The following is a 16136-nucleotide window of genomic DNA, read 5'->3' on the forward strand; positions in this document are numbered from 1 at the left end:
CTCACACTCAGCCACTCCATACAGCCAGTTCTCCTAATGAACATGTTAGTGCAACCATATATTAAAGACCTGGCACTTTTTATGAGTGGTAATAGGACATTTTGCCTCTCATCTAAAGACTTTATTTGCCCTGAAAAGAGCAGTTGAGCTTTCTCTGATCTCTCTGCATGGCCCCGTGGTTGTCTGAGCATGGTCACAGCCCAGTGGTAGGGTATCCTGAGCCAATTAAGGGTGTTTACCACCTGATGACAAGAAAACAGCCCAGCATCAAGAAGACATCTTTGGAGAGGCTCATCAGTTCTCCTTCAAAGGGAAAAGGGATGTGAAGTCATTATTGCTAAGGATATAGGAAACTTCAAATGCCATCCTAACATGATATTTTGACAGATATTTGTTTCCATGAAAAGTAATGAATTTCACAAGGGAAACATATTGGAAAATGATTAAATGGACACAGTGCTTTAAAATGTGGCTCCTGGACCATGTTCCCCGAGTAATGATGCTCTCTGTGGTGCAATTCCAGCAGAAGGCCCATCCAGACCCTCCTGGACAATGGGGGTGGGCACATCTTCCAGGCCAGCGGCCCCCAGGGCAGCATAAGGTAAGGAGGGGTTTCTGTAACACCTGGCACAGAACCAAGAAGAGAGTGCTTGGGATTTCCCAGAGAGGGGAAGATTCCAGTTTCTCCTTTATTGAACTGTAATTACCATATTGATCTGTGATGTTATCACAGTCCTCAGTAATCCATTACCCTTTATCTGGCACTTTTTAAAGTTTTCAGTGTTTTCAAATATTATGCTTTTTTAAAGGATAAAAGCAGAGACAGGACTCTACTTTGGACTGGAAATTTCTTTTGGTTCAAAGAAGACATTTCTTATAGAGTCTGTAGACTTGGGCCTCTACTTATGAGGCTTTCAATTCCATTTCAGTTTGTGGAAGTTTTCTCTAAAGGCTAAGTTGCATTCCTTGGAAAACAGACACCTCAACAACCCATTTGGGACTGGTTCCTGTTTCTGCATTTTCTCAGAGGAGAAGTGCATTGTGGCACGGCACTTCAGCAACCTGGCCCCTCAGCAGGGCTCCAGATGTGCTGTCCTTCATGCACGGCCAGTAAGAGCCAAGTTCATAAGCCACGTGATGGCTCTGGGACTGACCTTGTGGCTTTCTCAGTGGGCCTGAGCATGCCCCCCCCCCATCACTGCAGATTCTGTTAATCTGGCTAACAACTTGATCATAAATTTTTCCCAGTGAGCTAAACAAGGCCACATGGTATGCAGTGGAGCCATCTCAGGGATGGCAGAGCCCACATGGGGAGATATGGGGAGTTTGGGTTTGGGCTGCTTGGTTGGGTTTGGGTTTGGGCTACTATAGATAAGGTCTTGGTTAAAACAATTTGTAATATATTTCTTTCTGGGTTTAAATTGAGAAGCTGCATTCACGTACTTAATTGAAGCAACAATTAAAAATATACTTTTTCACATTTGTAGAATGTCATTAAAACCCTGCCCTGAGTTTTATGAATTACCTTCCGCTGTCAGTAGAAATATGTTTGAGAAAGAACATCCACTCAATTCAAACCACCCTGGGGGTTTGGAGGCAGACTGCCTCCTGTCTAACCGCTCAGGAGGGGTCTCCCAGTTTTCAGCATTTGTTGATACACCCCACTCAGTGTCTCCAGGACACTTCCCCCAAATCGAGACATTGATGAGCTATCAAGAGAAACAGGTATTCATCTTTGAAAAGATCCAACTTCTTGAAATGTATTAAAACTGAGATACATGTGGTCTATACATACATAAATGTGTCTGCAATTTATGTCAAGGAAGCTAGAGAAAATGTAAGTAATAAATCCGGAATGTTTGCCCTTCTGTAAACAAAACATACTGTAGTAGATACGATCATAAAATTAGACCCAGTACTTACTGTCCTTTGCAAAGTGTGGATGTAACCCTAATGCCAATGGCTTACTTTACAAAATAGCAAAAATACCTTGGGAGTAGGGGGAAGATGTGCTTGTTCTAACGGGTGAATCAGTTGTCAAAACTCATCATTCAGGCCTAACAGAGGGCAAGTGGCTGCTGGATGCAGCAGTGGCTATCCGGGGCCCTTTTCAATATCCAAAAGGCGGGTCCAATGCTTGGTTTGCACATTTGCACTTGCCCAATAGTTACAGGGGTTCTGAGTCGTTAAATGTTTTACTAATCACTATTCTGTGGTTTCACAATGTTCCTTGGGTTGTGGTATGAGATGGAATAAGTAGGGATGACACACAGAGCCATGGGCCGGTGGGCCGAGGAGGCCATTGATTTTAATTCCTGCACAGACCGAGCCCACCGAGCCCCACAGAAGCAACATGCCGAGGTCACAGGGATCCTGTCTCACTGATCCTTCCACTATGCTCTGCTGCTTTCCCATTAGAGAACACGGCGCATGTTGCTATTTCATCATGCTCTACGGCTGGCATCTGGACAGTCTGGGACGAACGCCCGTCCCTGCAGATCCTTCTATCCCTTCATCAGTACACAGTGGGAAGTGTATATCAGCTTCAACTAGCCTTTCATTCTTTTCCTCGAAACACTGACCAAGCCCCAAATACGCACCAGACATCGTGCTGGGGTGTTGCTCGGCTCCGCGGAGCACGAGGTCCAGCAGTGAATGAAGGGGTACATTGTGCCTCTCCCATTAACAAAGATTAATCCAATGATGGCCCCCACGATTAGAGAGGAGGTGACAAAATGGGTAAGCTTAGAGGAAGAGTGAAAACTGAGCAAAGTATTTCTGGTGGGCAATTTGGGGGAAAAAAACATGAAAAATGTCTGTGTCCTTTGGGTTAGGAATCTCACTTCCAAAAATGTATACCAAGTAAATAATTAGAAATGTTGGCTAATTGAACATAATAAAAAAAAAAAAGAAATGTACTTGATAAATTACATTCAACGGTTTTCAAAACAGTGCATTTTATATTAATGAAAAACTGAAAATACCCAAATGTCAAGCAATTAGAGATAGCTTAAGTAAATTATGGTATGTCCGCACCATAGAATTCTTAAAAGAACTCATTAGAATCATCATATATGAGAATATTACTCAACACAAGAAAAAAAATCACAATACACCGAATCTACAAATTCGTTTTCTGGGGAATTCTTTACAATATTGTGTCTCCCTCCATGCACTTGGTATAACCTCTCCGTTTACTTAGGTTTTCTTCAATGACTTTTTAAATACATTTTGACTTTTTTCTTACACATCTCCTTTAGATTTATTCCTTGATATCTATTTAGATATATTTTCTGAATGTTTTTTGCCAGTGTAAAAGATGCAATTTAGTTTAGTATATTGAGAAAATAGCCACAGTGACTTTGTTTTTGTTAGTATTTTCCTGGTAAATCTTCTGCCCAATCTAAAAAGCAGATGTCATCACACACAATCTTTACATAAAAAATATAATAAAATTATAGCCACAAAAATAGGCTAAAAAGTCTTACCTCAAAGTGTCCATAGCACATACGCCTGGGCAGCACCACCACAGGCCGTCTATTTTTATTTATTTATTTACTTATTTTAGTGCATATGATTTTTTTCTTTTTTTCAGTCTCCCACCCTGAATGCATAATTTTTAATTTGAGTAAACATAACAGGCATTCATATTCAAAAATGTATAACATTTTTTTCTCCATCAAGCGCCTCTGAGCGCCCCAGCGTTCTACAAACAGTGAAGCATTCAGACGTATTCTAGTTTGGAGATTCCAAACTTGGGCTCCATTTGCACAGTAGAGGCTCTGTTTCTAGAGGTTAGGAATTGTCTGCTCTTCTTTCATGACTCCCCAGTTGCAGCTAGATGAGCATTGCTTCACTCAATCCCTGCTCCTGCAGCCCCCCCCCCCCCCCCCGCCGGCAAAACCACCTCTGTGGCCAGGGTTCTATCCGTCCTCAGGACTGAGTCAGAGCCCCAGAGACAAGAGCATCTGTCTGTGGACAGCTCAGGGGGAACGGTGCACACTGTGAAGTGAGGCGGGATGTTCAGACCCGGATGAAATCTGTCCTTTGATAGCAGTGCATCTGTTAGCTTTGTGAGGAAGAACAGCTGACACCAACGTGGGCTTCTATCAAAAGTCAGGGATGCATGGAAGGAATGCAAGGTGCAGGCAAGGCAAGAATGAATGGAAGAGGTTTGTAGGTCAGGACCTTCAAACACACTCACAGCATAATCCCCCAGACACAGGAAATGCACGAGATAATCAGGGGAGATGGAGATCATAGGTAAGCTCCCCAATCTCTCCAACAGAAAACCGTGTCAGAGGGGCGCCTGGGTGGCACAGCGGTTAAGCGTCTGCCTTCGGCTCAGGGCGTGATCCCGGCGTTCTGGGTTCGAGCCCCACATCAGGCTCCTCCGCTATGAGCCTGCTTCTTCCTCTCCCACTCCCCTGCTTGTGTTCCCTCTCTCACTGGCTGTCTCTATCTCTGTTAAATAAATAAATAAAATCTTAAAAAAAAAAAAAAAAAGAAAAGAAAACCGTGTCAGAGATGTGCTCCTCAAACATGAAACACCAATGAGGCCACCTGAGAAGCACAGGCTTTCCTTCTCCTGATCTGTTGGCTTCACTCCCTAGTCTGTGGTCCTCTGGGTAGTAGCTGTCTCTGGAGAGAAGGTGTCTTAGTCAGCTTGGGCTGCCATAACAATGCCATAGACTGGGTGGCCTAAGCAATGGACACTTACTTCTCACAGTTCTGGAGAGTGAGAAGTTTAAGATCAAGGTTCCAGAAGACTCTGTTCTTGGTTAAGGGCCCTCTTCCTCACTTACAGGTGACATCTGCCTGCTATGTCCTCACACGGCTAAGAGAGCAAGCACTGGTACCTCTCTTCTTTCAAGAGCACTAATTCTATCATGTGGGCCCTACCCTCACGACCTCCTGTACCCTTATCACCTCCAAGAGGCCACAGCTCCTAATTTTATAATATTGGGGTTAGGGCTTCAATATATGACTGGGGGAGGGGCAGGGGGAGGGCATAAACATTCGGTCCACAACAGGAGGTGGCCAGAGGTGTGTGACAATACCTCTCACCTGGCTCCCGCATGTCCACCTAGGACTGGTGAGTGACATTTCCAACTTTGCCTCCAGGCACCTCTGAGATACTAGAACAAAGTGCTAGATAAAACAGCTCCAAGTTCAAGGTCACATCTCACCCCTCAAAACAAGCATGAATGTCCTATTTAGTGTCCCACCTCAAATTACACCCAGCACTGCGGACTCATAGTTCTTCAATGATTAGATAATGAGACTCAGGGCCAACAGAAAATTCCCCAAAACATATGTTAATAACATAAAAATGGTGGTAGCACGTTCTTAATTTGTACATTTTCTTTCATTGTGACATTCTGAAAATTAAATCTCTTTCCCCATGTATATTAAAGTCTGAGGAAATTTAACTGTAAAGCTGTCCCTTCTTCTCCTTGGTCTGGTCAGAGGGTCCTGCCATGTCCCCTTCCAGCGGACGCTCCAGCACTGACTTCTGCTGGGACCCAGGAAGCTCCCTCACTCCCTCCCCCGCTGAATTCTTCTTTCCCACAAGTTTTAGAGAAGATGGTCAAATCCCAAGGTCTGTGATAGCTGCCTGCAGCCAGTTCGAATCTAGAACCTGACACATGATTAAAGTCCAGAGCACAGTGTGGCTGGTTGCCGACCTCGGCATTAGCTCGAGGAAAGAAGGCAGAGAACATGTAAGAAAAAATGAGGAAAAAAAAAAAAAAGGCTTTGACTTGTCTGAATGCCAGCCAGTTTGCGCTTGTTGTCTGGAGGTCACAACCTGTGAACTTCAACTCAGCCGGGAGAAATCATCCATCAAGAGTTTAAGTGAGTTGTCATGTGCTTTCCTCTCCTAGAAGCCCATGGCCTTTTGAAGACTGCCATATGTTTCTGGGGTTTCTGACCTCTGTCATGGGCTTCTTCCCCCAAAAATTGCCTTTTCTCAGTGTTCAGGTCTCCAGGGCTCTGGTTGACCTTCGCTACATTCAATGTTGCTGAGGTCTGAGTCCACGACTGCAATATAAGTCACTGCATCCTGATTCCTGTCCCACCGTGGCCCCAGCACAAATCCTAGCCAGCCTCGCTCAGCAACCAGCTGCCTGGGAAGACCCGCCGCCCACCCAGGGACACCACACATCACAGCCACACGAGCAGCCCCTCTCCAGGTGTACATCATTGATCCCCCAAAGCTATACTGTGGAAACATCCCACTGTCATCATGTTGGGCACCAAGATGGCAGAGGTTCAGCATGGATTTGGTGCCTGAGTCTCACGTTCCTCCCTTATTACCTACATGCTCCAACCAACAAAACGTAAACAGGCAGAACTAAGCAAAATGGTAGGGGGCAGGGTGTTGGGCAGGGCATCCTGACAGAGAGGCAGAGGAGACAGAGACTGCCCTGAACCAAGGCAGGCAGATCCCTGAGCAGAGGGAGTAGAGCCAAGAGGAAGGTCTATGTGGGAGAAGCCATGTTCGAGCTCCCCCACAGTCAGGAAGAACATGGCCAGGGGCTCCCTCCCTTTCCCGTTCTGACAGGTCTTCCTCTTTCTGTGGCAAGGGAAGCCAACGCTGCCTAGCAGAAGTGCTCCCACCATCCCGGGCTCCCTAAGGAAGAGTCCCCTGTTGGGAAAGCAGGGCAGCCGCAGGCTGGGTAGTTGAATTCCTCTGCTGCCCCAGGACTGGCCACAGGAGGCTGCTTGTTGGAGTTATAAGTTCTTCCTCATTTTCCGAAAGGATGCTTGGAATCAAGCTCACGTCATTCTTGTGATAATGTTGTTTTTATAAAGGGAACAATAATTTTCTCCAATGTCCCTTCTACCTTTCACAATCTAATTTCATGATTTTTCTTCTGAAATGACAGATTTTACCCTCCTGATGAAATGAATTGCATCTATCAGTTTTCTATTACTGAATCAACCTTTTATTTTTAAAATAAACCATTGGGTGTGGTCAATTATTGTTTAAATATATAATTCTCCCTTCCCTCTGGATTCTGAAAGAGCCCCAAAATTTTACTTCTGGATTGCTAGCTCAGGCCTCGGCCCGGGAATTTCTCTCCCTCTCGGCTTCAAGTGCTGCTTTTATTCCCACTAACTGCACCGTAGATTCTTCTGCAATCCTTCCTAGACCTCCACACCCATGCTGCCTTCCCCTCTCCTCCCACCTCTCCAGCCTGAGAGTTTCCAGAATAGAATTTTCGGAGCTATGCTTTCCCCCACGTCTCCGGCACCACTCCTTCCCTGGTATCTCCGCGTTGCTAGAGCCCCTGCATGACTGTGGCTGTTGGTCCTTCTGGTGCGCACATCCCTGGAAACTCAACATCTACCAGAGACAGCGGGCCGGGGGTAGCTTTGCCCCCAAGACTAATGCCTCGGGTGCAGGCGACCCCTTCTGCTGTGTAACAGCGCCATCCCACACTGCTTAGAGGATGGAGTACCCTTGTTGAGCGTGACATCTCCTTCTTAGTTTCTAACACGAGCGTCATTTCTCTCTTTCCTCCTGGGCCCATGAGTATTTATAAATAACTCAGGATAGTCTAAATCATTTTGTAACAACCCCAGTCTCATTGGCCTAAATCGATGAAGGGTTGTTTCTTCCCTCCGGCATACATTCCCTGAAGGTCAGGTGGGGGCGGAGGTGGGAAGGAGGGTTTTGCTTGGCCTGGTCCTCAATCCAGGATGGAACCAATGGAACAGGGTTAATCTCAGAAGGGACAGAGCCCTGCAGGGTGTCCCTCTGGCCATCAAACATTCCAGCCCCACAGTGGTGCCAAGACCTCTGCTTAGAATCCTGGTCTGGACACACAACCCTACCTTGAACCAGCAGGAGCAAGAGGGGAAAGATAGCAAGAGCAGCACAACTGACTCCCAAACTTTCAAAGGTAAGCTGGAAGCAGACAGTCAGACATGGCTGGTCCCTTGCCATGTTAACCCAGAGTTCTAACATATTCCTTCTGAATCTGGAACATGTCCAAGGAGCAAAGCTTTGTTCATCTGGGATTCCACTGCTCTTTGCTCATTTCTTGCTTCTGGCACTTGGCAATGCAAATCGTTCACAAATAAAGAGCCCTGGTTTGCTCTCTTCCTGGCTGCTCCCTCCCAGTCTCCTTTGCCAGCCCATCTCCATCAGCCAGAGGCTGAAGGGCTCCAGCCCTGGTCTCCTTCCTGCCTGCATTCTCCCCCGAGGCTGTCACCGACTCTGCACCCACAATTTCCACGTATGCACATCCAGCCCCACGCGTATGTCTGAGCTCAGACCCACATCTGCAGCCACTTCCTCTAGGGCAGGATGTGGGTCAGCTGCGGGCCCCACGCGTCCTCCCTGACTCCCGTCCCCAGCTCTTTTTCCATCGTTTCTCTGGCACCAGCCACTGCCCTGGAAATCTGCACGGTTTCCCGCCTCTCACTCCCGTTAACCCGTCCTCTCCCAAGTTGCTCCTGCACGGCCCGCTTCCCTGTGTTCCGTGACCACCCACCCCACCCAGACAAGCCACTGACACGCTTCCCCAAAACAGCGGTGGCGGCTGCCACAGTAGTCACCAGCAGCCAACCCAACCCATGCTCCACACAGTGTCAGAGAAGTCCCTTAAAATGCCAGTCTGATCATACCCCCCCATCTGGAACCCCATGACTTCCCATGGCCCCTGGACTAAAGTCTGGCACCTCCCATGGCCTCCCTGGCTCAGCTCACCACCCTGCCTACCTACTGAGCCCTTCATCTCCTCTCTGCCTGCCCGGTGCTTCACCTCCGGACAGGACCCAGCTCTGTGCTCGGCTCCGTGCGTTCCTGTCACCATCTGTAAATTCCTAATGAGTTTGGAACGGGGGCTCCGCCTTTGTAGTTTACACTGAAGCCCACAAATGATGTAGCTGCTTCTATTCCTGGAGAGGTCTCCTGACCCTTCGGCTCTCTGCCCAAGTCGGTCTGTCTAGAATGTCCTTGCCTACCTCCCCTCCTAACCAGCCTTCAAGTCTCAAAATAAACACTTGCCCAAGAAACCCTCCCAGTCCTGCAGGCTTCCAGAGCCTTCTCCGTAACGCTCACCTTGGTGGCCACTGGCCAGGCTCTGTCTATCCTGTCACCTATAAGTTCCCAAGAGCCTCCAGCGACTTTCTGTCTTCATGAACACAGTGTGGTCAGGTGACACATATGGGGGTCAGGGATAGACTCAAGGGACAGCTAGCCTGGATTTGAATCCTGCCTCAGCTACATCCTGGCTGTGTGGCTCTGGGCAATTCCTCAGCTTCTCTGTGCTTTAACTTTCTTTTCCTTTTTTTTTAAAGATTTTATTTATTTATTTATTTATTTTTTGAGACAGAGACTGAGACAGCACACAAGCAGGGGGATTTTTTTTTTAGTATTAGTACATCCCAAGCAATCTTTGGGATATATATCCTAAAATACTGACACCGTTCATCTGAAAATTGAACTGGGCACCCTGCACTCTATCTGGCAACCCTACACCAGTCCTGTCCTCCCAGCTCTCCAGATCCCCATCTGCTTCTCCCTGACTCCCATCCTGATGGGTCACAGTTTGCTCACCTGAGCCCCTCCGAGGACAGCAGGAAGCACCGCTCTCTCTCCTTGCTTCCTGCGGGCGCCTCTTCTTTGCCCTGACCGTCCTCCCCTCGCGTCAGGTGAGTCCCTCTGCTACCAGACCCGCTATAGGGGAGTGGACCAGGTCCGGGTTCAGAGGGTGGGATGACGGCAGAACCTGGGGGCTCGGCAGCCGCAGAGCCGGCTCATTTGCTTTGCCTGTCTCGGGCATCATTCATTTCGTATTCAGTAAAGCATTTCCCAAATGGAAACACTCATCTGTCTCATTGTCCGAAGCACCATCCACTCTCCCCAGAAAGGTCCCTTCACAGTGCTGGCCGCCCTCTGTCACAGCCCTCCAGGCACCAGAGGTAACCAATCACGCCGACACAGTCACGGCAGCTCCATCCCGTCCTGCCAATTCTCCTTCCTTTTCTCAGCGATGATGGAACCTCCCGGACTTCCCCCTCGCTGCACAGATGTTGTCTTCCTCCCATTCTCATTCATCCCAGATGGTCTCATCAATATTGCATGATTGTAACAGACCCACGATCTTTGGATTCTGGGAAGTCACTATACTCCCTTCACTAATTTTGTAAAATGGGAGAATTTTTCTCAATACTAAGCAAAAAGGGACAGTTTTATTTTCAATAATAATGCTATTTCAGAATTTTTTAAAGCATCCTTTTTCCTTGTGGATCCTTGACATTAGAGTTGCAAATTAACTTAACATTTTCTTAAATTGGAGATTCTCAGTGAATAACTACATCTGAATCCCAATCAAATTTTTCATGTCAACGAAGTGGTTCACATCAAAGTGGAAAAGGGCTTTTAGCTCCTCATAATGAATCTTGCTTGTTGCCTCCAAGTGCAATCACTGCGAGGCTACAGATAATTTAATTACCACGATTGGCACCATCTGCTTAAACTCGAGTTTCCAGGCAAAGCAACAAAGGAGACAAAACCTGGGACTAGGAAGTGGGAGGGACACGGGCCCGGGGGAACAGGAAAGGGACGGGGACAGGGGACAGAAGCCCAGGGGAACGGGACAGGGACGGGGACAGGGGACAGAAGCCCAGGGGAACGGGACAGGGATGGGGACAGGGGACAGAGGCGCCCTCCTTTTTACCTGCCAGTTTTTTTCACTCATTCACAGGGTGGGGACCTGCCCTATGCCCCCCGGGGATGAAACTGAACAGTGACTACGGTTTCCTCCCTAGGACTATAATGTCCCCCATGATTGCCCCAGGAGGTCATTCTGATTGCTTCCTATCACCCAGAAGGAAAGATACCATGAAAGCCAATCCAGCTTAGGTTGTGTGGGGTTGTTTCTGTGTTTTCTTTTTTCTTTTCTTTTCTTTTTAAGTTCCACAAGTAATCAATACAGTTCTATTTTAATAAAACCGATTTTAACAGAAAAAGTCCTGGTATGAATTAACTCTTCCTTATGGTAGACCGTATCATTTTTCTGACCCAATTCTCTGCTGTAGCAAGCACGCTTGGGAAGGTGACGACGGCTCTCTGCTCTAGAACACTGGGCAAAGCTGGAGGAAAGCAGCGGACAGGCCTGCTTCTGATCTATCCTCAGTAACAGCCCGCCTGTGGTTTAGAAGCACTTGGCTCTCACCGGCATCATCCGTAGCCTGTGACGCCCGCACACAGGGTCCACACAGCGCCTGCCCTTTGCAGGAAGACCCGTGAAGGACCTCACTGCTGAAGGACATCTTTGTTTTAGTCTCGGCTGTGTTTTCATCCAACTAGTTGCAACAGTTGAACCACAGGACTCACCAGAGTCGGCTAAATATTTTACCTGTTTTGTGAGTTCTAAACCTTATCTTTGACCTAGTCTGACCCACCGGACAACCCAAGCAAAAGTGGGATCTGAACTGTCGCCACGGCCAGCCTGGCTCACGGAGCCCACTGAAGAGGAGACTGTGGGGAGGCTCTGTAAATGGTTAATCCCACCCCGAGAAAACATGGCCGCATCGGGTGGACTCTCGCTGGCTTTGTCCGTGTGGGGCTTTTAGAGTTGTGTACGTCCACAGAGACCCTGCGGGGTCATCCCCAAAGAGTTTCACAGGAGTAAATGTCCTGCTCGTGCCTGTTAGGCAAACACCCAGATGTGCTCGGGGTCCAGTGGCTCTGAACTGAAGCGCAGTGTGGCTGGCCCAGGGGAACCTGTGAGGACACTCTGCACCTGCCGCCGCCTCCGTGCTGGCTCGGGACCACTCACCTTTGCCCCCGGAAAAGCAAAGGCAAATCGATACCTACAGATGCTTAAACTGGCCCAGAATTCTAGGGTCGGAAGATATTCAGTTCAGACGCAGTGAATAACACGATTCACTCCATCCAGCCTTTCCACAGCTGGCTCGAGCAGAGCTGGCTGTGCATGCGTGACCTCACTGCCCCCTCATGGCGCTCTGAGAGTCCCGGTATGACCTCTGCATCCGAGCAGGTCTTCCAGAACGGACTCGAGGTCAGAAACCCAAGCCAGGCTGGAAGCTGTGCTCACTTTCAGAACTCTCTGACCCCAACGACCCTGCTCATAAGAGGCACTGCCTTTTCCTTCCGAAGCTGGACACGGATGGTGATTTGTGAACAACTAAAACCTCTTACCTCATGCAAAAACACAAGCTTTTCGCTCACAAAGGACGTCCTCTGGCAGAAAATCCCATCATCCCTTTCGATAGCGGTTCCCATGTGATGCTTGGCGCATCCAGGGATCCTTGGCATGGGGGCGTTGGCTAGCATGCCCACGAAGCCACGTGGTGTTGAAAATGCTGTAAGGGGCAGAGGCATAGAGCACCTGCCACCTGTCCGAATGGGACGAAGTACTGCATTTCCAAGGAAAGCGATGAAGAACCTTCAGATGGGGTTTGCTGCCGACACTTACCAGCCCCTGAAGGAAGAAGCCCACGGTGGCGGCAGCTTGCTTCAAACTATCCAGTGCCCTGTGTCTACCAACTACCACTCCGGGGCAGGGATATGCCAGGGAGGGATTGTCAGTCACGCTCTCTCCTTGACAATCAGTCCGCATTTAGATTAATTATATAAGAAGCTGCAAATAACTCGACTACGGAGGACGCCGCCTTACCCATCATAGAAGCACAATAGATACTTTTTAATTGAATCGAGCTCAGCTGAAGAGCCTTGTCTGTGTTTCAGCCCCCACAGTGAAAGGTAAAGGCAAGGCGGAAGGACCAGTCCAAAGTCCCCAGGCAGCCGACGGGGCAATGCAGAGAGCACATCAGCACACCGCACGTGTTCAACAGCATCAGGCCACCTGCCGGCCTGGCCTTGGGTCCACATCCCCGGTTTTCCCCGGTTTACCTAGGCCATCCCCACCTGGATGCTGCCAAGACCTTCCATGGCACAGAAGTCCTGGGTACAGTCTACCTGTGTCTTCAGTACCACAGAGCCCAAGTCAGTGGCTCCAACAGGCAGCCAAGGTCACAGGAGGACCCTGGTTCCCGTGACCTCCATCCCGGTGCCTCCACACCAGGGAGTCACTGGAAATACTTCCCTCCGTGGGCACCTGTGCTGGGATTTCAATTCTTCCTGGAACTCAGCAGACCAGCAAGGTGAAAGAGTCAATCTCCCCCCTTTGCCCCTTGCAGCAACCCCAGGGGGTACCTTGGCATTGGGGACCTGCAAAGACTGTCCCAGCCCCCTTCTAATGGCCCCTGCCCCGGTGCTCACAGCACGGACTCAGCGAACAGAAGAATGTGGGTGCCAGGTGACATTAATGCCCAAGGTTGGTGCCCTAAGCTTCCTGTTAAATTTCCTCACGGGATGGTTAATCTTACACAGCAATTCGCCTGCACCGGTGCCCAGATACTCAGGCAAACGTTACTGTGGGCAGGTCTTTGGGGACGTTTTTGAATGAGATTAATTTTTTTTATTTTTTGAGAGGGAGTGGGAACAGATAGAAAGGGAGAGAGAATCCCAAGCAGGCTCCATGCCCAGCTTGATTTCACAACCCTGAGATCATGACCTGAGCAGAAATCAAGAGTCAGTCTTTTAACCAACTGAGCCACCCAGTTGCCCCTGGAAACAGAGCGAATGAGATTAACATTTAAATTCATGGATTTTGAGTCAAGCAGAATGCCCTCCATCAGGTAGGTGGGCCTCATCCAGTCACATTTCCGCCTGAATAGAACAAAAGACTGACCTTTCCAGAGCACGAGGGTACTCTGCAGCGGGCCATCTTCGCACTTGATCTTCGCTGGGACCCCAGCCTGCAGATTTTGGACTGACCAGCTTCTAGAATCAGGTGAGCCAATTCCTAAAAAATAAATACATTTTTTAAAAAATATATATTTTGTATTATATATTAATTATACATTAACACATTATAGAATATACATATTACATAATATGCTATGTATATTATAATATGCATAATATGTTGTTTTTCTTATATATTATGTATTATATAGAGAGAGAAATATATATAGGTATGTATATAGTCACATCCTATCGGTTCTGTTTCTCTGGAGCCCCCTGACTGACACGCTCATGAAGTGCACACATCTGGGGAGAGGAGCAGCTGTGTGCATGGAACAGAGAAGGGCAGGTGTCTGGGAGTGTCTGGGAACCCCCACATCTCCCCGTCTGTGCTCCCCAGGACAGAATTCCTGGTATATAGCTGAAGCTGGAACAGCTGTCTGTGCCCTAAGACACAGGAAGGGAGGGAAACGCAATGTGTCCTAACCTTTAACCCTTTCTCCCCATAGGGCGGGTCTTCAGTGGAATGTGCTAGGACTTCATCCACTGGAGGACGTGCCGCAGGAGGCGGGGCTTCTCCGGGACCCCCAGCTTCCAGGAGGGGCAGGGGCCCTGGGCACGCCAGCGCCACGCAGACTCACTCTCCTGGCTGAGCTGGTGCCCAGACCGGCCTCAGAAACGAGCAACTTCTCTAGCAAACATCCGCACAAGCAACACGTAGTCACTCTCTCCTTGTCCAGTCGCACCCTACAACAGAATCTCCATGGGCCCGGCCCCACGGATGAGTCCCAGCTTCCTCCTGAGGGTATCTCTCCAGCTCCTCATGCCCGGCCAAGGTCCTGCTCAGCACGGCCAGGTATGCCCTCTCCGGGATCGCACCTCGAGTCACCCCCTGGCCCCTGGTGTCCTGGAGGGTCTCCCTGCCATGTGTTCCCAAGGCGTGGAAACCTGCCTTAGCCACATCTGTAGCCCCAGACCCCACACTGTGCCAGAACCCTCAAAACTACTGGGTGAACACTTGCCAGTGGAATGGGCTCCGTAGCACCAGCTCCCGTTGTGGGGCATTTAGTTAACGAAGGGTTTCACCCCCATTAGCTCACTGAAGGGAACTGAGAACACATCTGGTCCACCAAGCAAAGGACTCGTACTCGGGCTATTTGTAAAGTCCCCTACGGGTTCATGGGCTCTGAGGGCCTGGCATAGGGCACGGGAATCGGTCTGCCCAGCACGTGGTCCCCGCCTGCGCCACTCCCCAGATGCACCAAGAGACCGGGGAGGGCCCAGACCCTCAGATCCCCTCTGTGCCCCCACAGGGCCCCCATGACAGGTGCTGACTTTGACATTTCTGGGCTCCTCCCTTAGGCTCCCACTTGCAAGTCCCACTAAACACAGAGACAACCCTTGTCTTGTGGCGATAATTCTCTGTACTCTTGTTTTGTTCCTGGCACATACTTTGTAAAAGGACCCATCCCCTGGACAGCCCCATGGAGTGGGCAAACATTCCTTTATGGAAGCACTGACAGTGGTGAGGTCTGGGAGAAAACCAGAAATCACGCTCCATTTAAAATGAATTGGCAAAGCAGCTCTTAAGTACGGGGTTCTGGGTCAACTGATGGTGACCGTGTAGACATTTCAGGGGGCTCTAAGATTCTGCTCAGGCTTTGAAGAATTTAACTCTGGCAGAAACTGTCTTAGCTAGCTAGTTAACATTAGTTAGCCAGTTTACCCTGAAGGATTAAAACACAGCAGCTACCCTGTAGTTCGAAGCTCTTGAGCACAGACCCGCTTTGGAGGTGAACTGTTCCTCGACAGTGAGAAGCCAGGAGCTTCGGGGAGCAGATGCCACAGGCGCCGTGTTCCACGCTCTTCTAAGACACGGAATCCAAGGCTGGAGGGCGTCTGAGTGTGCAGTCCCTGCGGGAGCCTGTCTTCCCAGGGGGGCTGTCCCCCAGGCTTATCTGTGCTCCAGCGTTTTCTCACTGGGTGATGGACGCCATGGCCACGGGCACAGCCCGGAGGTGCAGGGGCGCCTGGTTGGCCCTGAGGCTTCCCTCGGCCACTTGTGAGGTGCCCTTCAGGCTAACGGTCCTGGGGTCTTCCCCGGGAGTCCCGGAGGAATCAGGCAGGGGCCTTGGAGATGCTCCTTGCTCTGGCCTCGCTCTCTCTGCTCCCTCCTGCCTGCTTCCTGGCATCATCCCCAGTAAACCCCCTGCTCCCAAGCCCTGACCCCGGCCCCCAGGCCCCACACGCCTGCCCCCTCAGACCATCTCTGAGATCTGAGTGTCTGCTTCTAATCCAATCAGACATCATCCCTGATGTCCCCGGTGTATCTGCCAGGACAGCC

General features: G+C 49.5%; 1 long non-coding RNA gene across 2 annotated transcripts in view; it reads right to left on the minus strand.

Moving 5' to 3' along the window:
• Window positions 1-16136, minus strand: part of LOC130543039 (uncharacterized) — a 415403-nt gene that overhangs the window by 28653 nt on the left and 370614 nt on the right. For both annotated transcript variants that reach the window (XR_008958058.1, XR_008958057.1), the window contains exon 4: window positions 13737-13850. This is a non-coding gene — a long non-coding RNA (uncharacterized LOC130543039). The remainder of the gene's footprint in view (window positions 1-13736; window positions 13851-16136) is intronic.

This window comes from Ursus arctos, unplaced genomic scaffold (assembly GCF_023065955.2).
Source record: "Ursus arctos isolate Adak ecotype North America unplaced genomic scaffold, UrsArc2.0 scaffold_7, whole genome shotgun sequence".
Classification (NCBI taxonomy): Eukaryota; Metazoa; Chordata; class Mammalia; order Carnivora; family Ursidae; genus Ursus; species Ursus arctos.